This window comes from Rattus norvegicus, chromosome 16, assembly GCF_036323735.1.
Source record: "Rattus norvegicus strain BN/NHsdMcwi chromosome 16, GRCr8, whole genome shotgun sequence".
Lineage (NCBI taxonomy): Eukaryota > Metazoa > Chordata > Mammalia > Rodentia > Muridae > Rattus > Rattus norvegicus.
The window spans coordinates 22,978,812-23,006,035 of record NC_086034.1 but is presented as its reverse complement, the minus strand read 5'-3'; the positions used below and the strand labels follow the sequence as shown (position 1 = coordinate 23,006,035).

The 27,224-nt window shown below is 40.0% G+C and overlaps 1 long non-coding RNA gene across 1 annotated transcript; it reads left to right on the top strand.

The window, feature by feature from the left end:
* On the top strand, positions 1-27,224 carry LOC134482346 (uncharacterized). Its single transcript, XR_010058368.1, has 2 exons — positions 1-9,917; positions 11,894-27,224. It is a non-coding gene; the product is annotated as an uncharacterized LOC134482346 (long non-coding RNA).

Below are 27,224 nucleotides of genomic sequence, written 5' to 3'. Positions count from 1 at the left end.
TTTTCCTGGAAACCAGGAAAGGGAATAACATTCGAAATGTATATAAGAAATACTCAAGTTAATTAAAAAAAAGTTTCCCATTAAAATGTTCTAAGTGAAAGCCACAAGTTTCTATACTCTTTATTACATCAGTAGCTTTTTAGTGTATTTTTCAAGTGAAAACCAGTCTTCAACTGGTACCCTTTAAAACTTCAGGAGCTCCTTCCAGTACCTGATGGAATTAGGATGCCCCATTCTGTGTGGGGTGTTTTCAGCAAAGGCCCCTGTATTGGACTCATGACTGCTAGCATTTGTTCCATCCGGAAGACCTAGTTTTACAGGAATGCCCCCAAAATTCACTCTTCCATCCTCTCTGACTCTGCTCAACAGCAGCACTGGAGCCTTGGAGGCTAGGATGCTGGTTGATTTTAAGCAACTCTACAAAATGTGGATATAATCTGGGAAAAGTGAATCACAGTAGAGGTATCTTCTCCATCACATTGTCCTGAGGGCAAGTCTGAAGCTCATTTTTTTGTGATTGATGTATAATTGCCCTGCTAAGTGTAAAAGACAAAAGAGAGAACCCCAAATGGTCCAGCATGATGAATGGGTAAACAGAGTTTATCATATTGATACAATGGACTAGTCTCTAGAGATGGACAGAGGCATTGACAGTATCTTATGATAAAAGAAGCTATTATTTAATGACCAAGAAAGGGGATATTTCTATATTAGATGACTTCATTTTTGTTAAATACGCAAAATGACCTGGTTCGTGGGGGCATAGAAATTTATCCCAGCACTCAGGAAGCAGAGGCATGTAGATTTTCACGAGTTTGGGGCCAGCCTAGTCTACAGAGGTAGATTCAGGAGAGCCAGAGCTACACACACTCAAACACACACACACACACACACACACACACACACACACACACACAGACAGAGAGAGAGAGAGAGAGAGGGAGAGAGAGAGGGAGAGAGAGAGAGAGAGAGAAAGGGGGTGGGCAGAGACAAACTTTCTTGAAAATCAACCAATTACTCACACAAGGAATCACTTAAACAAACAAAAACCTCAAAAAACCAGACACCAAAAAACCAATCAATCTATCAAACAATGTCAGAAGCAACAGCAGCAGCAGCAGCAGCAGCAACAACAACAACGACAACAACAACGACGACAACATCTACACCAAAAACCAACCGAATGAGACCAAATGTTAGATTGGATTGCAGCCAGTTTACTCCTTAACTCAAAGCATCCATGAAACCCAGGCACATCATGGGCTATGGTGTGCTCTACACATCCTGATCTTAAGTTCCTATACTTAAAGTAACACTTCTGTCATTAAAGAGGGATAGGCTGAGCTGGTGCCTAACAAGTTGATAGGGGGTAGGATCTGGAGGAATAAAGAGTACCTTCTAATGGCCACAGAGTTTTCTCAAACTTAAAATATTTTTAAAACCAATAGTATAAGGGATGCATAATTTAATGACATAGTAAGAATGCACTCCTAGATTATATACTTGAAAAAGATGAATTTGCTGCATAAGTGTATTACATACCTGTAAACATGTTATTATTGAAAGATAATGCTTCTTTCACATGTATGAATGTTTTGCCTACGTGTCTGTGTGTGCACTATATGTATGTCTGGGCCTGTGAAGATATGAGAGTTCTAGATCGCCTATAATTAGATTTGAAGATGCCTTTGAGCTTCTTTGTAGGTGTTACTGTAGGTTTCAGGGTTTGAAGCTGACTGATGTTGAGGATTACCTTTGCCCTCCAGTAGCAGACAGGTTACCTTCCAGTATTATGAACTCTGGTTAGTAGTGTGAAGAGTCTAGTTAGACCCCGGCTCAACCTATCCCTCCCCCCCCTGTGATGACAGAAATGTTATCTTCAGAAGTCAGTCCTGAACATCAGATTGTGTAGAGCAACCAATAGTCTTGGCACTGGCTTGTGATGGTCAAGGTTTTCTATAGGACCCTTTGGGTAATGACTCAACAGGTTGTCACCCATTCCTGTTGCTGGATTTGTAACTTGGTGGCACAAGATGTCTAGGTGGAGCCTCGTGTCATGTTAGTTTTTGGCTCCATATGTATTCCATACATATAGGAAGCTAATAGAGTAGCAGATTTCCATTTAATTTTTTCAAAGGGACTTTAGTGTTTGTTGTCCCTCCCCTTATTTCCTACTTTACCTAGGCTTGCATACCAGGGCTGTGGGTGCCTGGTTAAGAAAAAGAAACTGACCCTCTTCCTTATCAAGTATGAATCTGTATGCCCATTCCAACATGCAGCCAGCAGGTGACCAGGATACACTGGAGAGAGTGATCAACTCCAGTCAACATCATGTTGATGAATATGAAAGGAGGGTAATGGGGCTTGAAAAATGCGAGGGAGGTAGAAGTGTGTACCCTTTGCCTCTACCCATTTCTCCCGGTTCCCTCTCATTAACCCCTCCTATTCTAGCTTTTATCTCTTCCCAACACTATACACTCCTTCCTCTTCCTGGGGCGATATTCTTCTGCTCCCTAGTTCCCTAGTAGATAGTCAGGAATCCTGTGTGGTTATCCAGATTGTAGTTCTCATATCAGATACTTAAAACCTAACATCCTTAACAGCAGACACATGAAATGTTTGTTGTTTTGGGTCTGGGTTTGCCAAATCAGGATGATTTTTTTAGGTCCATCAGGCCAGTCTTAGGGTTACAGATTGCAATGGCTGCCCTAACTGCCCTCAGTACTCCCTTTGAAGGCCATGCAAATAGATCTACTTCAGCGTCAACATTGACAGAGCTTTGAACAAGCACTGAGGGGGCTGGGCTCCTAACAGTGGAGTCTGAGGGGGGCACACATGGAGCATAAGCATAGGGTACAGTCCGTAAGCCAGCTCCATTGTGAGCTCAGAGCATGTCACTATGGTGGTGCCAGTGCAGCTGTGTTACTAGGTGATGAAGTATAGTTCAGTTAACCCTGAACGAGCAGGTCTTGCCTACACTTCTTTGGCAAGAATTGGTGATTTTAGCAAACTCTTATCGTATAATTTGGGAGGTGGAGATTAGCTAAATGGGAGGGAAGAGAGGGTAAGAAGGTCCTGGGTGGCCCTAGCACTCCATAATGGAGGAAGATTTTGAATATGATGCTCTGGCATTGAAGTTCCCCAGAAGGGGACGCTGGTACACCCGTCTGTGGCGCTCCTGTCCTGGTTTTGGATGCCTGCGTCAAAAGAAAACGACGAAATTTCCCCTCTATCTGATCGGGTATGATCCCGTGGGTCGATTACAAACAGCGGCCTGTGTTGGGGACGTGGAGAAAATTGAAAGTATGATCCATGAGTGTCATCATCATGTGGATGAATCTGATTGGAGGGGCAGGTAATGGGGCTTCAAATTGATGAGGGGAGTAAAAGGAGGAGGGTAGGAACTGTTAGGGACACTCAGGGCTAAGGAGGAAGACAAATCAACTTCCAGGGCTACAATCTGAGGGTAGAGAGTGGTCATACATAGGCTCATTTTCACTGGGGACCCCTGGGTTTTATACCTGCTAAATGCTCTTAGTCGTATGAGACCTCCACACTGTGGAACAGCAGCTCCTAGGCCTTAATGAAACTACATAATTTTATTCTTATGTTAACCCTTACATTTTGTAAACATACAAAAAGACACACACACTCACACACATAAATACCGTTGTTTTGCCTCTGTGTATTTTCTGTGTACCATTGTGATAGAACCTGGTGCAGGATCCCCTGGAACTGCAGCTATAGACAGTTGTGAGCTGCCCTGTGTGTCTTAGCAATCAAACTGAGTTCTCTACTAAACAAAACTAGAGCTGTTATTGCCAAGACCCCTATCTAGATTTTCTTTCTTCTTTGTTGTTGTTTTCTGTTTTTTCATTTTTATTAGATAGTTCATACATTTACATTTCAATGTTATATCCTGTCCTGCCTCTTCCATCCCACTTCCCACTCCCCCTGATTCTATGACGACTTTCTTAATACATAATATGATGCAATATAATAATGTATAATATAATATAATGTATATGATACAATATAATAATATAGTATAAAATAATAATGGATCAAAGACATTTAGAACTGGAACTGTGACCATGCTCCCATGTAATCACCTTCTGTACTGTTGTTTTTACATCGATACACATGTGAAGGACAGAGATTGTCCTCATCTCACTTCCTGTGCCCCACACGTGTGGAGCTTAGGGTGTGGTGGTCAGAGACAATGTCGACTGCTAGTTATGTTGTACCACCATGGGGTTCTAAGGCCTGAGCTCAGGCAAGCAGGCCTCCCTGTGGGTTCCAGCCCATCGTCCCTCTGTTCTGGAGACTCCACTCAAGCAAGTCCATGGTGTGCTTTATTTACTGTCTTGGAGCACACTGATCCTCACACTTGTAGGCAAGTGACCTTTGCGGATCCCCTTATCCCAAGATCAGCAGTCAGGTTTTCAGGACAAATGCTTTACCAGTTGAGTTTTAACAACTACCCCAGCCCCTCATTCCTTTTTCTCTGTGTGTGTGTGGGTTCTTACCATGAACCCCCTTGCTCATCGTCCCTCCTCCTCTTATATGAGGGTTCACCCCCACCCGTTTGCCCACTCCTTCCGGATTCCCTGCCTTAGCATTCCGTTCCACTGGGGCTAGAGCCTTGGCAGGACCACGAGCTTCTCCTCTTATTGGTGCCCAACAAGGCCTCCTCTGCTACATATGCAGTTGAAGCCAGGGGTCTTTCCATGTGAACTCTTTAGATGAACGGATATCTGGGTTCTCTCCAGCTCCTGGCTATTGTAAATAAGGCTGTTGTGAATGTAATGGAATATGTTTCTTTGTTTTATGTTGGAGCCCTTTTTGTGTATATGCACAGGAGTGTGTAAAGCTGGGTCCTCCAAACAGATTTCCAGAGTTGTCCCAGCTTGCTCTCCCACCTACAAAGGAGGAGTGTTCCTCCTTCTCCAAATCCTCGCCTACCTCTGTTGCCTGAGTTTTGATCTTAGCCATTCTGACTGGTGTGGCGTTGAATCACAGGGTGATACTGATTTGCATTTTCTCTGATGACTAAAGATGTTGACCAGTCCTTTAGGTTCTTTTTGGCCATTTGATATTCCTCAATTGAGAATTCTTTGTTTAGCTCTGCTCCCCATTTTGTAATAGAGTAATTTGATTCTCTGGAGTCCAACTATTTGAATTCTATGTGTATATTGGTTGTAAGCCTTCTATCAGATGTAGGATTCATAAAAATCTTTTCCAATCTGTTAGTAGCCATTTTTTTCTAATGACAGTACTCTTTGCCTTACAGAAGCTTTGCAATTTGATGAGGTCCCATTTGTTGATTCTTGATCTTGGAGAATAAACTATTGCTGTTCTGTTCAGGAAATTTTCCCAAGTATTCCAGGCTCATGTATTCTAGGCTCTTCCCCATGTTTTCTTCTTTTAAGTTGAGTATATCTGGTTTTATGTGGAGATCCTTGATTTGCTTGGATTTTAACTGTGTACAGGGTGATAAGAAAGGTTTGATTTGCAGTCTACATGCTGAGTGCCAGTTGATTCAGCACCAGTTGTTGAAAAAGCTATCTTTTTCCCACTAGATGGTTTTAGTTCTTTTGTTAAAAATCAAGTGACCATAGGTAGGTGTATGGGTTCATTTCTGGGTCTCCTATTCTATTCCATTGATCTACTTGCCTATCGCTGTACCAGTATCATAACATTTTTATCACTATTGCTCTGTAATACAGCTTAAGGTTAGGGAGGGTGATTCCCCCAGAATTTTTTTTTCTTGTTGAGTATAGTTCTCAGGATCCTGTTTTTTTGTTAATGCAAGTGAATTTCCAAATCGCTCTTTCTACCTCCATTGGGAATGGAGTTAGAATTTTGATGGAGATTGCGTCGAATCAGTAGATTGCTTTTGGACAGATGGCCAATTTTATAATGTTAATCCTGCCAATCTGTGAGAATGGGAGATCTTTCCATCTTATGAGATCTTCTATTCTTTCTTCAGAGACTTGAAGTTCTTACCGAACAGGATTTTCACTTGCTTGGTTAGAGTCACACTGGGTTATTTTATTTTATTTGTGATTATTCTGAAGGTGTTGTTTCCCTAATTCCTTTCTTAGCCTATTCATCCTTTGAATAGAGAAAGGCTACTGATTTGTTTGAGTTAATTTTGTATCCAGCCACTTTGCTGAATTTGTTTAAGGGGGCATCCTTGACTACTCCCTGATTTTAGTGGTATTCCTTCAACTTTCTCTCAATTTAGTTTGATGTAGGCTATTGGTTTGCTGTATATTGCTTTTCCTATGTTTATAGTAAGCTTTGAATTCCTGATTTTTCCAAGACTTTTAAAGGTTAGCACCTCATTCTTATATCCTGTCTTTATGGTTGAAGGGGAATCGATGACACACCAGCATATTTTCCCTAGTTCACATGCTTCTTGATCATTTTGTTATTCTAAGATGTTAATTAGTCTTTAAGGTGGAGCTTCATGTAAAGAATACAAGAATGAAGTTTAGTTTTAAAATATTCTTCTGTTCATTGAATATTTTCTTTAAAAACACTGAATTGTCCAATGGTAATTTTTCATTCTGTCAGTCCATTTATTCCCCACATGTAACTTAGATATCCCCTGTGTAGAATACACGTTCTAATATCTCTCAAGATCTTCCCATTTGTAAAACTTCATTTCTCTGCCCAGTCAAGCTTCCTTACATTCTATAAATTTAAATATAACATGAAATGAACATTACTCTTTGGAACCCTTCTTTCATTTTACTGAACCTCTATGAATCTCAAGCAAGGCAGCTATGCCACCATAGGTTATTACCTTGTAGCAATATTTACCTGATTTTGGTGTGAGTCCATGGGCACATTGATCAATATACGGCAAAGCATGAGGTCCTGGTTTCTATACCGAGTATAGAAGTGTTACATATGGGCATAAAAAATGAAATGTGAAAATAAAAATAAAAGAAAGTATTGAGGACTGAGGGCTTATATTTTGTTCACTGTTAAAAATGTACATAGATGCAAGTGACCGGTAAAATTGCCACTTACCTGTTGATTGTGACATATTTTGTTTAATGTAGGCCACAATGGGTTGCATGATAATTACCTTTAATTTTGTAAAGTGCTAAAAGTATTGCTAATTATAGTTGTAAAATAATAAAAAGGATAAATGACCTTCCATTCTTAGAGAGGGTAAAATGTGAATGAAAATGAAGGTAACCACAATAGATAAGATAGGAGGATTAAGAAATGTAAACTTCTTTTATATGAATTTTTTTATGTGTACTGCTGATAAAATCCTGTTTTTCTCTCACAGAATAGTTCTGTTTGTTATCACTAGGAAGAGAAATCATTACCATGATCAGGAAATGCTGAGCTCTCAGGAGCTGGAAATGCTTGTTGTGTTGTAGCAGATTTCTTCCCCATTCGAACTGAAACATCAGAGTAGCCCCTATTAAGATATGTTTAATGTTCATCCCTTGGATGGGGACATGGAGTCATGGAGCTCCTGAAAATACCGAGGAGTAACTAGTAAGTTCCAGATATTAGAGTATGAGTTAAATTCAAGCTGAGATCAATTTGGGAACTTTTCTAGGATTCAGACAGGCTGCTTTGAGCAGCGAAGAAGGTCAGGATAGAACACCTGCCTTAAATAGGAAGAGTCATGTACCATATCCCTAGCACAGTAAATGAACATTCGAGTAGACCTCAATAAATAAGAACATTGTAGTTACTTTCTTCCATCAGATAGAAATCACCTTCATATTATGTAGTACTTACAGGTGATGATAGTCTTACTGGGAATTCAGAGATGTTGCTAAATGTGTTTTCAATTTGCAGGACATCGCTGCATTATGCGAGTGCCCACAACCATCCAGATGTAGTGACACTGTTATTAGAAAATAAGTCCAACATTAACATCCAGGATGATGAAGGCTGCACACCGTTGATTAAGGTAGCTATTGGCCATCTGTTTTGGTATGAAATGGATTAGAGGTGTCCTTGTTTGGTTTCTGTTGTTGTGAGAAAACACAGACCAAAACTTACTCAGGAGAGGAAAAAGTTATTTAGCTTACATTTATTCATCCCAGTTGATCCTCATGGGAAACCTGGTCAGGAACTCAAATAAGGAACTGGGGGGAAGAACTAAACTAGAGATCAGGGGAGAATGCAGCTTTCCATGGCTTTTACACAGGTTTGGTCAGCTTTTTTTTATACAACTTTGAACTCAGGCATGCCCCTACCACAAGACCTTGGGCTTTCCTACTTCTGTCTAAATAAAAAAAAATAGTTCCACACAGTGCCCCAGAGGCCAGTCCAATTCCTCAAGTGAGGATCTTTCCAGGTGTATTAAGCATGTATCACATTGGCAAAAAGAACAAAATCTAAGCAAACAAGCAATCTCTGCATTGTGACAGCCAACCAGCACAGACCTGAGTGCTTAGGACATCTAGGTGGGTTGGTAGAACCCCTTAATTCTACCACTTGGAAAAAGATGTGGTGGGGAGATCATTAAATGAGTCAAGCCTGGAGTATTTAAGAAGACCTTGTGTCAAAATGGAGGGAAAATATGAATAACTAAAACTCTGTCTGATTTCAGAGAAACTATTCAGTGCCATTGTAGAAATGTCTCCCTTGGCTTCCTTGAAGTGAAGATGTATTTCTTTGTACAATTTCCACAGGCTGCGCAGCGGGACAACACACATTGTGTTTGTGTATTGCTCAGGCACAATGCTAATCCAAATTTGATGGATTACAGTGGGAATACAGCCTTTCACCATGCCATTTCCAGGGGCAGCATAGCAATTGTAAAGATGCTCCTGGAGTACAACGTAGATATTGAAGCCAAAACAGAGGTAAAGGTCATTCAACTTCATTCCCAATGCACTTCTAGCTACTTCTAGCTGGGACACTCAGACCTATTTTCTACATGCAGAACCTCAAGCATTCTCACTGAATGTGTTCAGAGGAACGCTTTTTCTCTTTAAATATGTGTGTGTGTGTGTGTGTGTGTGTGTATTTATAATTAGTGCCAAAAAACCCACAGAATAGCATATTTTGTCTCAGCGTTGACTTTAAGTTTGAAATTCAAGATTATAGGCTTTAGGATTACACACAGACACACACAGACACACACAGACACACACAGACACACACACACATACACACACACATCACATCACATCTACACCAACAAGAAAAAGAAATACATTTCAAGTTTAATGATTATAGAATATATAGAACTGGGTTGCTGCTAAGAAGGTATTGATGTGTGTTTGGCTCAGGGATGAGGGCAGACTGGGAAAGGAGAGAGGTGTCAGGCAAATTAGAAAATCTGATCATTGAGAAAATATACAAAACATTTTTATGATTTTCAAAAGTTTTGGTATTCATAGAAGATGCTATTGCCCTTGGGAGATAATTTTTAGTTTAGAAAAGAAATATATTTGGAGTGCAGATTGAGAAACTCTGCTCCAGATACCTCTTGAGCACACTCCTTCAACAGGGGCATACCAAACTTTATATTTTGGGGTTGTGTCCATGGAGGTCCTAGTCTTTGGAGCTAAGAAGATTGGAACCATTGAGTGTTTGGGGAAAATTCTGGAAGGGATTGGTGTTCATATGCAGTGTTGTGTAGACAAAAGATGTGTCAAAGGGAAGAAGAGAGCTGTGTGTGGAAAGCACAGCAGGTGTTGTAGGAAAAATGATGCCTTGTGACTCAGTACAGTGTGTGTTTATGTTCACAAAATCTGTGATGAACTTTCAGTTGAGAAACAAGTTGTTTTATAAAATGTAATATTGTTTTCTTTACAGTATGGCTTGACACCACTGCAACTTGCAACATATGAAAATCAGACTGAAATGATAAACTTCTTAGAATCAATGAGTGCAGATGCACAGGCCGTGCAAGTGTCAAACAGGTACAGTTTCTTCTCTTCTACAATCTTAGTGCTGTTCTTGATGGTGAGAATTGCTTAAGTCAGGAATATTAATATGATATTAAATGATTTGAAAAACTCAGAGAAATATTTAGAAAGCTTATTACACACGAAATATGAGCTAGAAAAGAGACTGTTCCAACACAACAAAAGAACAGCAGTACCAGGAGTGCTACATAGCTCAGTAGTTCAGTTCGTGAGTCATGAACCAAGACAAAGAATAAGCTAGATCAGCTGTTGGTCTACTTCAGTATTTTTTATTTTGACACAGTTTTTATAATTTCTGACCTTAAAAATGACAGTATAAGCCATATCTTTAGAATTATATGTTACATAATCACAGGTAATAAATAGTGTTTCCTAATGATCTGTTTGAAATGTCCAATGCAGTAGAAAACTACCTTTTGCTAGGAGGTGTTCGGTAAACTTTCATCCCGTAATTAACTAGCAATGTTGGTGATATTGCAGTCCAAGACATTTTTGTGTCACATTTCAGATGGAGCTTTTAATGTGGATATATAAATAGTTCATTTCCTTCCACATATTCTGGTATTTTAGAATTATAAATCTTCTCCTAGATTTTGTGAATGTTTAGCTCTAAAAAAATTGATCTTACAAAGCTATATTCCCTTCCATATGAAATAAAATTATTATGCTGAAATTCCCTGTTTAGTACACATGTTTACCTAATGTTTATGTTGAGCCATTATTTCCAGACAACAGATCTGTGCTTTAAGGTGAGCCTTTCTAGAGAGAGCTCACTCTCCTTTCAAAACTTAATGCTCTTTGAAATATTTAATTTTATTTTTTCTTATTCATTTTACATCAAACTCACTGACCCTGTCTCAGTCTCCCTATTCCACAGTCCTTTCCGGTTCCCCTTCCCCTTCACCTCCGAGCAGTCATGGATCCCCTATATATCCCCACACCCTGGCACTTCAAGTCTCTGCAAGGGTAGACACTTCCTCTCTCTCCAAGGTCAGACAAGGCAACTCAGCTAGAAGGAGGTATCCCATGTATAAGCAACAGCTTTTTGATAGGCCCCATCCCAGTTGACTGGGACCCATATGAAAACCTAGCTGCTCTTCTGCTACATATGAGTGGGAAGGTGTGAGTCCAGCCCGTGTATGTTCTGTGGTTGGTGGTTCAGTCTCTGAGAGCCCCAGGCGTCCAGGTTATTTCACTTTGTTGTTTGTCCTCTGGAGTTCTTATCTCCTTGCAGACCTGGAATCTTTCCTCCTAGTGTTCCCTAAGAGTCTACTGCCATACATCCCTGAGCAAGGCAAATATTCTCTTTAGAGTTTTTAAGAGGGAGGGAGGGAGGAGAGAGAGAGAGAGAGAGAGAGAGAGAGAGAGAGAGAGAGAGAGAGAGAGACAGACAGACAGACAGACAGAGACAGAGACAGAGAGAGACAGAGAGAGACAGAGAGAGACAGAGACAGAGAGAGACAGAGAGAGAGACAGAGAGAGACAGAGAGTCAGAGAGAGAGAGAGAGACAGACAGAGAGAGAGAGAGAGAGAGAGAGAGAGAGAGAGAGAGAGATTGATTGACTGATTGTGTGTATGCATGCTTGAGCCTTTTAGTTTGTGTTCTATTTAAAAGCTAACCATGCCTCATGTTTTCTCTTGAGAAAGTCACAAGGATACCAGTCAACAGTCATAGTGAATTGCTGAAAAATAAATTCAAAATTGTTTGACTAGACCTGTAGTTCCATGAATTACATCCCAGACTGTGGGAGGTAGGAGACACACAGACCTTTGTGAGTTAAGTCCAACATGGTCTATGGGGTGGGTTTCAGACCAGCATGGCTACATAGTGAGATCCGGTTTCAAAAAACATTGTTTGTGAACATCTAAACTAAGATACAGGGGACTGAAATATAAAGGGCTTCAAATGCTCGCTAAATGTTTTTCTTATGAATAGTGCAATAACCATAACTTATAAATCTATGCCACAGTGCAAGAACACCAGCACATAAAAAAGAAGTGAAGCATGTAAGATTTTTGGAAGGTAAGATTTTTATATCATATATAAATTTACTATATTGTAGCTGGTCTTATTCACCCTAGATAAAATAGTGCGGACATTTTAGCTCCTCTCCTACTGTGACCACACAAGGCAGCCCAGCTAGCAGAAAGGAATCCAAATGCAGGCAACAGAATGAGAACCTGCCCTCACTTCAGTAAACCAGGAGTCCACATGAAGAGCACGTGAAGCTGCACGTCTGCTACCTCTGAATATGGGGTCTATGTGCAGCCCTGACGTGCTCTTTGATAGGTGGTTCAGTCCCTGTGAGCCCTCATGGGCCCCTGTTGGTTAATCTGTAGGTTTTCTTGTTGTGTTTCTGAACCTTCAATGGCACTGTCCTCCTTTGAATTCAATATCCTTCCCCCAATTCTTTCACAAGACGCCCCAACCTCCACCTGATATTTATTTGGCTGTGGGTGTGTACATCTGTTTCTATCCAGGGCTTGATGAAGACTCTCAGAAGAATTATCCAAGGCTTCTGTCTGCAAGCATAGCAAAATATCATTAATGGAGTCAAAGACTGGCTCTCTCCCACAGGGTGGGTCTCAAGTTGGTCCAGTTATTGGTTTGGTATCTCCTTAATGTCCGTTCCATTTTAACCTGCATATCTTGGTGGTAGGATAAATTTTGGGTTGATGTTTTTCTGAGTGCTTTGGTGTTCTCCTCATTCTCCTGGAAGTCTCCCCTGGTACAGAAGATGACCACTGAAAACTGCATATCACCTGCTGCTAGTAGGCTCTGCAAGTCTCAGCTCCATAGATAGACTGCTAAGAGCCCCCATGGTTCCTGGTCTTTGTTTCACCACAGAGATGCCTCTCCACTGGTATCTTCTGTCCTAGCTCCCACACCACACCTGCTCTGCACCTTAGTTCCCCTCCCCATCCTACAAATTTCCCTCCCTCAATCGAATCCTGATATCTATTTCATTTTCCCTCCTGAATGAGATTCACGCATCTTCCCTTGGGCCCTCATTACTTAGCTTCTTTAGGTCTGTGCACTGTGGCCTGGTTATTCTGTAATTTATGGCTGCTAAGGTCCTCACCTTTAAGTGAGTACATTCCATGCCTGTCCTTCTCGGTTTCAGTTACCTCATCCAGTATGATGTTTGCCAATCCCATCCATTTGCCTGCAGTTTTCTCAAATTCCATGTTTTTCATAGCCGAGTATTATTTCATTGTGCAAATATACCACATTTCCTTAATCAGTTTTTCAGTTGTCTCCTGTCCATGGTTATTACAAGGAGAGGTTTTATGAACATAGTTAAGCAAGTGTGCTTGGGTGGTATGGTGGAGCAAGTTTGGGGTATATGCCCATGATTGACATAGTTGTGTCTTAAGGTAAAAACTATTTCAAATTTTTTGGAAAAAAAACCCGCCAAATTGCTTTTCAAAAGGGATTTTAGGGGTTGGGAATTTAGCTCAGTGGTAGAGCATTTGCCTAGCAAGCGCAAGGCCCTGGGTTCGGTCCCCAGCTCTGAAAAAAAGAAAAAAAAAAAGAAAAGGGATTTTAATGTCTCTCCCACCAACAATGGAGGAATATTCCCTTTGCTCAATATCCTTGTCAGCATGGCTGTCCCTTGAGGTTTTGATTCTGGCTGCTCTGACTGGTGTAGGATGGACTCAGGGTCCTTCTGATCTGCATTCAGTGATGACTGTAGATGAGCATTTGATGTCTCTCGGCCTCCTGAGCATCCTCGGCTGGGAATGCTTCGTTTACCACTGTACACCATATTCAGATTGGTTTATTGCTGTCTAACTTTTTGGGCTTTTTATATATTTTAACCATTATTTCTCTGTGAAGTGTAAGACTGATGACGATCTTTTCCCAAAATGTAGGCTTCTCTTTTGTCCTTTTGATGGTGTCCTTTGCTTTACAGAGGTTTTTAAGTTTTGTGAGTCCCCATTTATCAATCGTTGATCTCAGAGGCTGGGACAGTGGTGTGCTGTTCAGGAAATTGTCTACTGTACCGATGTCCTCAGTATATTGAAGTTTCTGCTTCAATGTCAAGGTCTTTCATCCACATGAACTTGAGTTTTGTGCAGGTTGAGAAATACAGATCTATTTGCATTCTTCTTCATGCAGACATACAGTTACACCTGCACCATTTGTTGAAGAAACTTTCCTATTTTCCCCATTGTGTGGTTTTGCCTTTGTCAAAATCATGTGTTGGTAGGTATGTGTGTTTTTTCTTTGATTTGATTCCATCGGTCAACTTTTTGTTTCTATACTAATTCTATACAGCTTTTGTTATGATTGCTCTGTGATATGTCTTGATATCAGGGATGATGATACCTCCAAAAATTATTTAATTATTCAAGATATCTATCTATCTATCTATCTATCTATCTATCTATCTATCTATCTATGTATCTATCATCTATGTATCTATCATCTATCTATCTATCATCTATGTATCTATCAGCTATCATGGGTTTTTTGTTTTTTAAAAAATTGCTCTTTCAAGGTCTGTAAATAATGGTCTTGCAATTTTGAAGAGAAATGCATTGACTGTGAAGATGCTTTTTGTAAGATGGCCATTTTCACCTTGTTAATCCTATCCATCTGTAGTATAGGAGACCTTTCCATCTTCAGATGTCCTGTTAATTCCTTTTTCAGAGACATAAAGTTTTTGACAGGCAGGTCTTTAAGTAGCTTGATTAGAGTTGTACTGGGCTATTTAATGTTATCTGTGGTTACTGTAAAGGGTTTTGCTTGACTAAATTTTTCTTATCCATTTTAACTGTTGCATGAGGAAGGGCTGCTGGTTATTTGAGTTAATCTTGCATTCAGACACTTTTCTGTAAGGGTTTATCACCTTTGGTGTAGGAGTTCTTTGGTAGATTTTGTGAGGTCTCTTTTGTATGTGGGCAGCTTTGCTTACTCTCTGGTTTTAAGTTTCTCTGCATATAAGTTGTTAGTGTTTATTGGCTGGTTCAGGTATGCAAATTTGATCACTGAGGTCTCTAAGACTTTTAACATGAAGGGGTGCTTGATTTTATCAACGGCTTTATCAGCATCTAATGTGATGACCAAGTGAATTTTTTTGACATCTCCACCCTTGCCAGCTGCAGCTATCCATTCATTTTCATGGCTGTCAAGCCATCTCCCCTGTATCTCCCCAGACCCGATCCTGAAACACTCAGTTGTCTCAAATTTACCCACTCCCACCTAGTTCCTTCCTTCCTCTGCCTCCTCTGAGTATTTTCCGGTATGTTCTAAGTTAGATTCAAAATCCTCTCTTGGTCCTTTCTTCTTCATCTTCTTTTGGTCCTGAGTATAGTATTGATATCCTGTACTTTATTGCTAATATCCACTTAGAAGTGAGTATACGCCATCCATGTCTTTTGGGTCTGGGTTATGTCACTCAGGAAGATATTCTCAAGTTCTATTCATTCACCTGCAAAGGTCATTATGTCTTTGTCTTTAGTAGGTGAATAGTATCCCACATTGTCTTTTTTCATTAAAAAAAAAAAACTTCACCCTTGTCAGTTGCAGATTTCCATTCACTTTCAGGACCATCCATCCATCTCTCCTCTTCCTTACCCACACCTGATTCCAAACCCATCCCATAGCCCTCCGTATCTCTTCTCTATTCAGTTCACTCCCTCCGTCTTCCTCTTAGGACTGCTTTATGCACTCCTTTAAGTGAGATTCAGGCATCCTCACTTGTGCATTCCTTCTTGTGTAGCTTTTCTGAGTCTGTGGATAATAGCATGGTGTCTGTATTTTTGGCCAATAACCATCTATAAGTGAGTACATAACACACATGTCCTGTTTGAACTCCGGAGGATATTCTCAAGTTCCATTGATTTACCTGCAAAATTCATTCTGCCTTTGTTTGTAATAGTGGGATAATATGCCATTTTGAAAGTATACATCACTTTCTTTTTTTTATTAACTTATGTATTTCTTATTTACATTTCAAGTGTTATTCCTTTCCCAGTTTCCAGGCCAAAATCTCCGTAGCCCCTCCCACTCCCCTTCTTTATGGGTGTTCCACTCCCATTCCTCCCCTATTGCCGCCCTCCCCCCAACAATCACATTCACTGGGGGTTCAGTCTTCGCAGGACCCAGGGCTTCCCCTTCCACTGGTGCTCTTACTAGGCCATTCATTGCTACCTATGAGGTCGGAGTCCAGGGTCAGTCCATGTATAGTCTTTAGGTAGTGGCTTAGTCCCTGGAAGCTCTGGTTGCTTGGCATTGTTGTTCATATGGCATCTCATCCCCTTCAATCTCTTTCAGTCCTTTCTCTGATTCCTTCAACGGGGGTCCTGTTCTCAGTTCAGTGGTTTGCTGCTGGCATTCACCTCTGTATTTGTTGTATTCTGGCTGTGTCTCTCAGGAGAGATCTACATCCGGCTCCAGTCTGCCTACACTTCTTTGCTTCATCCATATTGTCTAATTGGGTGGCTGTATATGTATGGGCCACATGTGGGGCAGGCTCTGAATGGGTGTTACTTCAGTCTCTGTTTTAATCTTTGCCTCTCTATTCCCTGCCATGGGCATTCTTGTTCCCCTTTCAAAGAAGGAGTGAAGTATTCACATTTTGATCATCCATCTTGAGTTTCATGTGTTCTATGCATCTAGGGTAATTCAAGCATTTGGGCTAATATCCACTTATCAATGAGTGGATACCATATGTGTTTTTCTGTGATGGGTTAGCTCACTCAGGATGATATTTTCCAGTTCCAACCATTTCCCTATGAATTTCACAAAGGCATTGTTTTTGATAGCTGAGTAATATTCCATTGTGTAGATGTACCACATTTTCTGTATCCATTCCTCTGTTGAAGGGCATCTGGGTTCTTTCCAGCTTCTGGCTATTATAAATAAGGCTGCTATGAACGTAGTGGAGCACGTGTCTTTTTTATAGGTTGGGGCATCTTTTGGGTATATGCCCAAGAGAGGTATAGCTGGATCCTCAGGCAGTTCAATGTCCAATTTTCTGAGGATCCTCCAGACTGATTTCCAGATTGGTTGTACCAGTCGGCAATCCCACCAACAATGGAGGAGTGTTCCTCTTTCTCTGCATCCTTGCCAGCATCTGCTGTCACCTGACTTTTTGATCTTAGCCATTCTCACTGGTGTGAGGTGAAATCTCAGGGTTGTTTTGATTTGCATTTCCATTATGACTAAAGATGTTGAGCATTTCTTTAGGTGTTTCTCAGCCATTCGGCATTCCTCAGCTGTGAATTCTTTGTTTAGCTCTGAACCCCATTTTTTAATAGGGTTATTTGTCTCCCTTCGGTCTAACTTCTTGAGTTCTTTGTTTATTTTGGATATAAGGCCTCTATCTGTTGTAGGATTGGTAAAGATCTTTTCCCAATCTGTTGGTTGCCGATTTGTCGAACCACAGTGTCCTTTGCCTTACAGAAGCTTTGCAGTTTTATGAGATCCCATTTGTCGATTCTTGATCTTAGAGCATAAGCCATTGGTGTTTTGTTCAGGAAATTTTTTCCAGTGCCCATGTGTTCCAGATGCTTCCCTAGTTTTTCTTCTATTAGTTTGAGTGTGTCTGGTTTGATGTGGAGGTCCTTGATCCACTTGGACTTAAACTTTGTACAGGGTGATAAGCATGGATCAATCTGCATTCTTCTACATGTTGACCTCCAGTTCAACCAGCACCATTTGCTGAAAATGCTATCTTTTTTCCATTGGATGGTTTTGGCTCCTTTGTCAAAAATCAAGTGACCATAGGTGTGTGGGTTCATTTCTGGGTCTTCAATTCTATTCCTTTGGTCTATCTGTCTGTCTGTGTACCAATACCATGCAGTTTTTATCAGTATTGCTCTGTAATACTGCTTGAGTTCAGGGATAGTGATTCCCCCTGAAGTCCTTTTATTGTTGAGGATAGCTTTAGCTATCCTGGGTTTTTGGTTATTCCAGATGAATTTGCAAATTGTTCTGTCTAACTCTTTGAAGAATTGGATTGTTATTTTGATGGGGATTGCATTGAATCTGTAGATCGCTTTTGGTAAGATGACCATTTTTACTATATTAATCCTGCCAATCCATGAGCATGGGAGATCTTTCCATCTTCTGAGGTCTTCTTCAATTTCTTTCTTCAGAGTCTTGAAGTTCTTATTGTACAGATCTTTTACTTGCTTGGTTAAAGTCACGCCGAGGTACTTTATATTATTTGGGTCTATTATGAAGGGTGTCGTTTCCCTAATTTCTTTCTCAGTTGTTTCTCTTTTGTGTAGAGGAAGGCTACTGATTTATTTGAGTTAATTTTATGTCCAGCCACTTTACTGAAGTTGTTTATTAGCTTTAGTAGTTCTCTGGTGGAACTTTTGGGATCACTTAAATGTACTATCATATCATCTGCAAATAGTGATATTTTGACTTCTTCTATTCCAATCTGTATCCCCTTGACCTCCTTTTGTTGTCTGATTGCTCTGGCTAGAACTTCAAGAACTGTATTGAATAAGTAGGGAGAGAGTGGGCAGCCTTGTCTAGTCCCTGATTTTAGTGGGATTGCTTCAAGTTTCTCTCCACTTATTTTAATGTTAGCAATTGGTTTGCTGTATATGGCTTTTACTATGTTTAGGTATGGGCCTTGAATACCTTTCTTTCCAGGACTTTTATCATGAAGGGGTGTTGAATTTTGTCAAATGCTTTCTCAGCATCTAATGAAATGATCATGTGGTTCTGTTCTTTCAGTTTGTTTATATGATGGATCACGTTGATGGTTTTCCGTATATTAAACCATCCCTGCATGCCTGGGATGAAGCCTACTTGATCATGGTGGATGATTGTTTTGATGTGCTCTTGGATTTGGTTTGCCAGAATTTTATTGAGTATTTTTGCGTCTATATTCATAAGGGAAATTGGTCTAAGTTCTCTTTCTGTGTTGGGTCTGTGTGTGGTTTGGGTATAAGAGTAATTGTGGCTTCATAGAAGGAATTTGGTAGTGCTCCATCTGTTTTAATTTTGTGGAATAGTTTGGATAGTATTGGTATGAGGCCTTCTATGAAGGTCTGATAGAATTCTGCACTGAACCCGTCTGGACCTGGGCTCTTTTTTGTTGGGAGACCTTTAATGACTGCTACTATTTCCTTAGGAGTTATGGGGTTGTTTAACTGGTTTATCTGTTCCTGATTTAACTTCGGTACCTGGTATCTGTCTAGCAAATTGTCCATTTCCTGCAGATTTTCAAGTTTTGTTGAACGTAGGCTTTTATAGTAAGATCTGATGATTTTTTGAATTTCGTCTGAATCTGTAGTTATGTCTCCCTTTTCATTTCTGATTTTGTTAATTTGGAAACACTCTCTGTGTCCTCTAGTTGGTCTGGCTAAGGGTTTATCTATCTTAATGATTGTCTCAAAGAACCATCTTTTGGTTCTGTTGATTCTTTCTATGGTCCATTTGTTTCTACTTGGCTGATTTCAGCTCTGAGTTTGATTATTTCCTGCCTTCTACTCCTCCTGGGTGTATTTGCTTCTTTTTGTTCTAGAGCTTTTAGGTGTGCTGTCAAGCTGGTGACATATGCTGTTTCCTGTTTCTTTCTGCAGGCACTCAGAGCTATGGGTTTTCCTCTTAGCACAGCTTTCATTGTGTCCCATAAGTTTGGGTATGTTGTACCTTCGATTTCATTAAATCTAAGAAGTCTCTATTTTCTTTCTTTATTTCTTCCTTAACTAGGTTATCATTGAGTAGAGCATTGTTCAACTTCCACGTATATGTGGGCATTCTTCCATTATTGTTATTGAAGACCAGATTTAGGCCGTGGTCGTCTGATAGCACCCATGGGATTATTTCTATCTTTCTGTACCTGTTGAGGCCTGTTTTTTGACCAAATATATGGTCAATTTTGGAGAAAGTACCATGAGGACCTGAGAAGAATGTATATCCTTTTGCTTTAGGATAGAATGTTCTATAAATATCTGTTAAGTCTATTTGGTTCATGATTTCTCTTAGTCTGTCTACGTCTCTGTTTAATTAGTGTTTCCATGATCTGTCCATTGATGAGAGTGGGGTGTGGAAATCTCCTACTATTATTGTGTGAGGTGCAATGTGTGTTTTGAGCTTTAGTAAGGTTTCCTTTACGTATGTAGGTGCCCTTGTATTTGGGGCATAGATATTTAGGATTGAGAGTTCATCTTGGTGGATTTTTCCTTTGATGAATATGAAGTGTCCTTCCTTATCTTTTTTGATGACGTTTAGTTGGAAATTGATTTTATTTGATATTAGAATGGCTACTCCAGCTTGCTTCTTCAGACCATTTGCTTGGAAAGTTGATTTCCAGCCTTTCACTCTGAGGTAGAGTCTGTCTTTGTCTCTGAGGTGTGTTTCCTGTAGGGAATGCAGGGTCCTCATTGCATATCCAGTGTGTTAATCTGTGTATTTTTATTGGGGAGTTGAGGCCATTGATGTTGAGAGATATTCAGGAATAGTGATTATTGCTTCCTGTTATGTTCATATTTGGATGTGAGGTTATGTTTGTGTGCTTTTCTTCTTTTTGTTTTGTTTCCAAGACGATTTGTTTCTTGCTTTTTCTAGGGTGTAGCTTGCCTTCTTATGTTGGCCTTTACCATTTATTATCCTTTGTAGTGCTGGATTTGTAGAAAGATATTGTGTAAATTTGGTTTTGTCCTGGAATATCTTGGTTTCTCCATCTATGTTAATTGAGAGTTTTGCAGGATAAAGTAACCTGGGCTGGCATTTGTGTTCTCTTAAGGTCTGTAGGCCATCTGTCCAGGACCTTTTGGCTTTCACAGTTTCTGGTGTGATTCTGATAGGTCTGCCTTTATGTTACTTGACCTTTTTCCCTTACTGCTTTTAATATTCTTTATTTTGTGTGTTTGATCTTTTGACTATTATGTGACGGGAGCTGTTTCTTTTCTGGTCCAATCTATTTGGAGTTCTCTAGGCTTCGTGTATGCTTATGGGTATCTCTTCCTTTAGGTTAGGGAAGTTTTCTTCTATGATTTTGTTGAAGATATTTACTGGTCCTTTGAGCTGGGAGTCTTCACTCTCTTCTATACCTATATCCTTAGGTTTGATCTTCTCATTGAATCCTGGATTTCCTGTATGTTTTGGACCAGTAGCTTTTTCTGCTTTACATTATCTTTCACAGTTGAGTCGATAGTTTTCTATAGAATCTTCTGCTCCTGAGATTCTCTCTTCTATCTCTTGTATTCTGTTGGTGAAGCTCGTATCTACAGCTCCTTGTCTCTTCTTTTGGTTTTCTATATTCAGGGTTGTTTCCATGTGTTCTTTCTTGATTGATTCTATTTCCATTTTTAATTCCTTCAAGTGTTTGTGTTTTCCTGGAATCCTTTCAGGGATTTTTGTGATTCCTCTCTGTAGGCTTCTACTTGTTTATGTTTTCCTGCGTTTCTCTAAGGGAGTTCTTCATGTCTTTCTTGAAGTCCTCCAGCATCGATCAAATATGATTTTGAAACTAGATCTTGCTTTTCTGGTGTGTTTGGATATTCCGTGTTTGCTTTGGTTGGAGAATTGGGATCCGATGATGTCATGTAGTCTTGGTTTCTGTTGCTAGGGTTCCTGTGCTTGCCTCTCGCCATCAGATTATCTCTAGTGTTTCTTTGTTCTGCTATTTCTGACAGTGGCTAGACTGTCCTATAAGCCTGTGTGTCAGGAGTGCTGTAGACCTGTTTTCCTGTTTTCTTTCAGCCAGTTATGGGAACAGAGTGTTCTGCTTTGGGGCGTGTAGTTTTTCCTATCTACAGGTCTTCAGCTGTTCCTGTGGGCCTGTGCCCTGAATTCACCAGGCAGGTCACCTGGAGCAGAAAAGTTGGTCTTACCTGTGGTCCCAAGGCTCAAGATTGCTCGTGGGGTGTTGCTAATGATCTCTCCTCAGGGGCAGCAACCAGGCGGACCTGCGCTGCCCTTTCCGGGAGCCCCCCGTGCACCAGAGTCCCAGATGGCGTTTGGTGTTTTCCTCTGGAGTCAGAGATGTGGGCAGAGTGCAGTCTCTTCTGGTTTACCAGTCGTGTCTGCCTCTCTGACGGTTTAGCTCTCCCTCTCCCAGGATTTGGGTGCAGAGAACCGTTTATCTGGCTGGTCCCTTCAGGTTCCTGCGGTGTCTCAGACGCAGTGGACCTGCTGCTCCTGTGCCCTTATCTACGGGAACCCAGAGACCGTTTCCTCTTGGGCCAGGGATATGGGCAGGGGTGGGCAGTGTTGGTGGTCTCTTCTGCTCTGCAGTCTCAGGAGTGCCCACCTGTCCGGGCGGTGAGCTCTGTCTCCCACGGGGTTTGGGAGCAGTGAGCTGGAGGCAGGGAGCACGAGATTCGGACTCCCGCTAAAAACTGGAAGTGTCCGGTCCTCCCACGGGGTTTGGGAGCCATACATCACTTTCTTTATTCATTGTTCAGTAGAGGCACATCCAGGTTGTTTCCAGATTCTGGTTAGTATGAACAAAGCTACTATGAACATAGTTTGACAAGTGGTTCTTTGGTACAGTGTGACATCTTTATGACTACACACCCAGGAGCGTTATAGCTGGCCCTTGAGGTAGAACAGTTTTTTTCTCTCAGTTTTGTGAGAAACCACCCAATTGATTTCCAAAGTTGTTGTTCAAAGTTTCACGTCCATCAGTGATGGATTAGTGTTCCCTTTGCTCCACAACCTGCCAGCATTCACTCTCACTTGAGTTTTTCATCTTTGCTTTTGTGATGGGTGTCAAATGACATGTCAGAGTGGTTTTGAGTAAGCAGCTCTTGGTTTTGTTCATTCTTTGTATTGTTTCCCATGTTTCTATGTTTAATTTTCATACCATCTTCTCTTGAGCGTGTATGCTTCTGTTTTTATTTTTAATATTGCATATGTGCTGATTAGCTGCTATTATGAAATCTCTCCATTTCTTTTGAAGGGACATAGTGTTATGAACTTTCCTTTTGCACTGCTTTTATTGTGTTCCCTAAGTTTGTATGATTTGTGCCTTCACTTTCATTGAATTCTAGAAAGACTTTTCTTCTTTCAACAGTGGTCACTTAGCATAGAGTTGTTCAGTTTCCATGAGATTGTAGGCTTTCCATTGTTTTTGTTGTTGACATAGTCCAACTTTAGTCCATGGTGACCTTATCAGACACAAAAGCATTTTGGTGTTCTTTTGTTGTTGTTGTTTTTGTATTTTCTTGTATCTGTTGTAGATCTGTATCTGTACATGTTCAATTTTGGAGAAGGTTCCATGAGGTGCTGAGAAGATACATATTTTTTTATTTGAGTGACAGCTTCTATAGATATATGTTGTTGTAAAAATATTAAAATAAAAAAGTAAAAGTTGTCTTTTACCCCGCTAGGTCCGCACCTCGGTGCCCCAAGATATCTGCTAGATATCTTGGCGGAAACACAGCCCAGCCGCACATTTTCCTACACTCAAACCCTCACATAAAAGAACACACAACACAATAATCTTTGATCCAATTGGTAAGGTATAGTTGCCACTTAAACATACAAGGCCTGGTACCATCCATCCCTTAGGAAGATTGATAACAACCTGTAAATACACAGAGCAGAATCTTAACATCACCTGCCATGGCTCCTCCCCCCTCTCTCTCCTCTTCTCTGTGTTAATCCCCTTCTCTTCCTTCAAGCTTCTCTCCTGCCCATCCTTGCTTCTCCTCCAGTGTCAGGTCTCCTACTATCCTGTACCTGCCCCTCACCTGTATTTTACAAATTCAATGGGGAGGTGGTTCTGGTGAAGTCATCTGAGTTCTGAGTATGTGACTAGGCAGCTGTCCTTGGGGCAGTGGAATTAGCATCAAAATACAGAAACTTCAGGGCAAACCACCACAGATATCTGTTAGGTCCATTTGATTCATGTCATCTACTAGTTGCATTACATTTCAGTTTAGTTTCTCTTTTGGTGACATGCCTGTTGGTCATTAACGTGATAATATGTAGGTGATGTCCCCTACTATTAATGTGTGGAATTGGAGGTGTGGTTTAAGCTTTAACAAAATTAGTAAATGTTTCTTTTGTAAAGGAGGATGCACTTGTATCGCAAGCATTGATGTTTAGAATTGAAGCACCATCTTGTTGGATTTTCCTTTGATTTATATGCAGTGTCCTTTCCCATCTCTTTTAATTATTTCTCATTGAAAGTCTATTTTACCAGATATTAGATTGGCTGCTGCAGCTTGACTCTTGGGTCCATTTGCTTTACAGACCTTTTGTCCAGTCCTTTATTCTGTGGCAGTGATTATCTTTGTGGCTGAGTTGCATTTCTATATGCAACAGAAGCATAGATTCTGTTTATGCATCTACTCTCTTAGACTATGTCTTTTTATTTGGTAAGTGAATCTGTTCCTGTTCAGAGATATTAATAATTAATGATTGCTTTTACTTGGTATTTTGATTTTGGTTTGCATGTGTTTCTCTTGGTTGGTTTTACTATGCGATTATTAGTTTCTCGTGTTTCATTGAGTTCAGTTACTCTCCTTGTCTTGGAGTTTTGCTTGTAGCATCCTGATTAGTGATGGGTTAGTAGAAAGATATAGTTTGCGTTTGGTTTTGTCACAGAATAGCTTTTTACTCCATCTTGAGTAAAATTGATTGAAAATTTTGCTAAGTATTGTAGTCTGGGCTGACAGCTATAGTCTCTTAGGGTCTGTAAGACATCTCTCTGGCTCTTCTGGCTTTTAATTCTCTGTTGAGAAGTTTGGTATAATTCTGATTGTTCTGTCTTTATATGTAATATGTTACTTGCCTCTTTCTCCTTGTGGCTTTTTAATTTTCTCTCTTTGTTTTGGGGATTTAATGTTTTGGTTATTATGTAGCTGGAGGATTTATTTTCTGACACAGTAAACTCTTATTTGTACTGTAAGCTTCTTGTGTGTATGTAGGCATCTTTTTCTTGAGGTTTGGGATGTTTTCTTCTATGATGTTGTTGAAGATATTTTCTGGGCCTTTCATCTGGGAATCTTCTTCTCCTGTTCCTATTTTTCTTAAGTTTGGCCCTGATTCCACATCCAGCCTATCAGGCTGTGCCTTTTTAATGGGGAAGATGAGTTCACTGATATTGAGAGATATTAACAACAAATGAGTGTTAATTCCTGCCATTCTCATTTTGTGAATGAGTGATTATTATTTATTTTTGTTAACACCAATCAATTTGGTGTTCTGTAAGGTTCCTCTAAGTTTATAGGCATTCTTCCTTTATGTTGTATAAATTTCCTTCTATGATTTTGTTGAACATGTGTTCTCATCTTTGGAGCTGGTACTCTCTTCACTTTTGAACAATTCCTATTATCCTTAGTACAAAATTTCACAGTGTCTCAGACTACCTGAATATTTTGAGTCAGTAACTTTTTAGGTGATATTTTCTTTGGTTGACGTATTAATTTCTTTGAGTATATCATGTATGCCTGAGATCATCTCTTCCAATTCTTTTATTGTGTTGGCTGTGCTTCTGTTCTTGTTCTCTTTTGGAGTATTTCTGTCTCCAAGGTTCCATCATTTTGGGTTGCCTTTATTGCTTCTTTAATCATTTGCAGGTGTTGACATATTTTATTCATTTTGCTCACCTGTTTGATTGTATTTTCCTGTATATTTTAAGGGATTTGATAATTTCTCCTTTAAATTCCTCTATCATATTCATAAGATTGGATTCAATGTCATTTTATTGTGTTTTGATTTTATTCGCATATCCAGGTCTTGATGTAGTAGGATAGCTGGGCTCCAGGTGTGTTATATTGTTTTGTTCTTGTTGAGTGTATTCTCATGCTGGCCTTTAGCCAACTCTTTATCCATGGGTGTTTACTGGTGCAAGAGTCATGAAGTGGGCTCTGGGTTTTTCTCTTTTTAGGGGTTAGGTTAAGATATGGTCTCACTAAATTGTAGCTTTCTTTGTCTAAGGAATCACAGTGATCCATATGCTTTTGCTTCCTCAGTGTTGGGATTCATGTTGTGCGCCACCAGACCCAATCTGTTATTCTTTCAAGAATCATTAGCCCAGAGTAAAAGGAATCACAGTTGATTGTTTTTATACTGGTAAGGATTGGGTTTTCTGTCATTCTGAGAGAGTTCAGTTAGGATCATCACAATTGTTCACGGGTATTTATTTCTAGACATTGATGTTTGATAAATTACTGCCATCTTTGATTTGAAATATACAGGGAATGGATTGGTTCTAAGTGACGTAATTGGCTACAAATGAATATTTACTCTAGAGTACTCAATAGATTGTTCTCATAGACATTGATACTAAAAATGAGTTTCATAATTTTATTTGTAATATTCTTCTATACTTGTAATAATACACATTTTGTTTTTATTTTCAGAAGTCTTGTTTTTTAAAGATGAAAGGCCTTTGTCCTGGTAAGGCTTAACAGTACATTAGTACTAGAGGAGTGCAAAGATAAAAAGCAAATTCTTTTTGGGTATACTTTGAGACTTGTGTCTTACAGGTCCCACAGTATTCTGAATATAATTTTAGCCTAAAATTTGTTCAGTGTACTTTATATGAATGTGAAAAGTATGCTCACAAGTATGCCATTTCCAAGAAAAAACTATGCAGTTTTTAAAAAGAGCCTGCTAGGATTAACTCTGCAAGTTAATGTCCACTTAAGATTCTTCAGCTTTTCAAAGCCTTACTAAATTGTATTTGTGGACTAAGACCCACACTCATAGTTATCATTTCAGGCATTCATCTCTCTGACACGGTACATAATGTGGGATGATTCTCAGTTGTCAGTCATTACTACAAGATGGCAACCATTTCTTTCCTCCTTTGACACCAGCTATGAAGGCAAAGGAACTTTTTGTCAGGTGTAGCATATATCATATATCTTAGAAGAAACGCATGAGTTGCAGTCCATCCAATGAAAGGCTGAGATTCCATGAAGGTGGATATTAACATTTCTCACTTTACATTTATAGGTTGTTATGGCTATTCTTAAGGGATGGATATATACTGGTTTGTGTGTGTCTAGATGAACTAACTATATCTTACCTAAGTGGGTGGTTTATGTCCTTATCAATTGGTTGTAAGTTGATTGTGCAAATGTATTGTTCATTAAGTAATTAACATATGACTGTGGGTTACAGTTGCTGGGTTACAGTTTGTTGAGTCATGACTTCACTGGATTGTTGGGAGTGTGAGAAGAGTCTGTGACAGGAAGCGGTGCTAGGCTATGGAATGCTTGGGGCTAGCTTGGCATGTGGCCACACTAGCATGGCCCACAGAACAACCCGCTATGGAGACAGTGTGTGAAAATGGATGACAGAGAAACATCTAGAGCATGTGATTGCACCTGGCATGGGAACTCATGGGAACCAGTCATTCACCT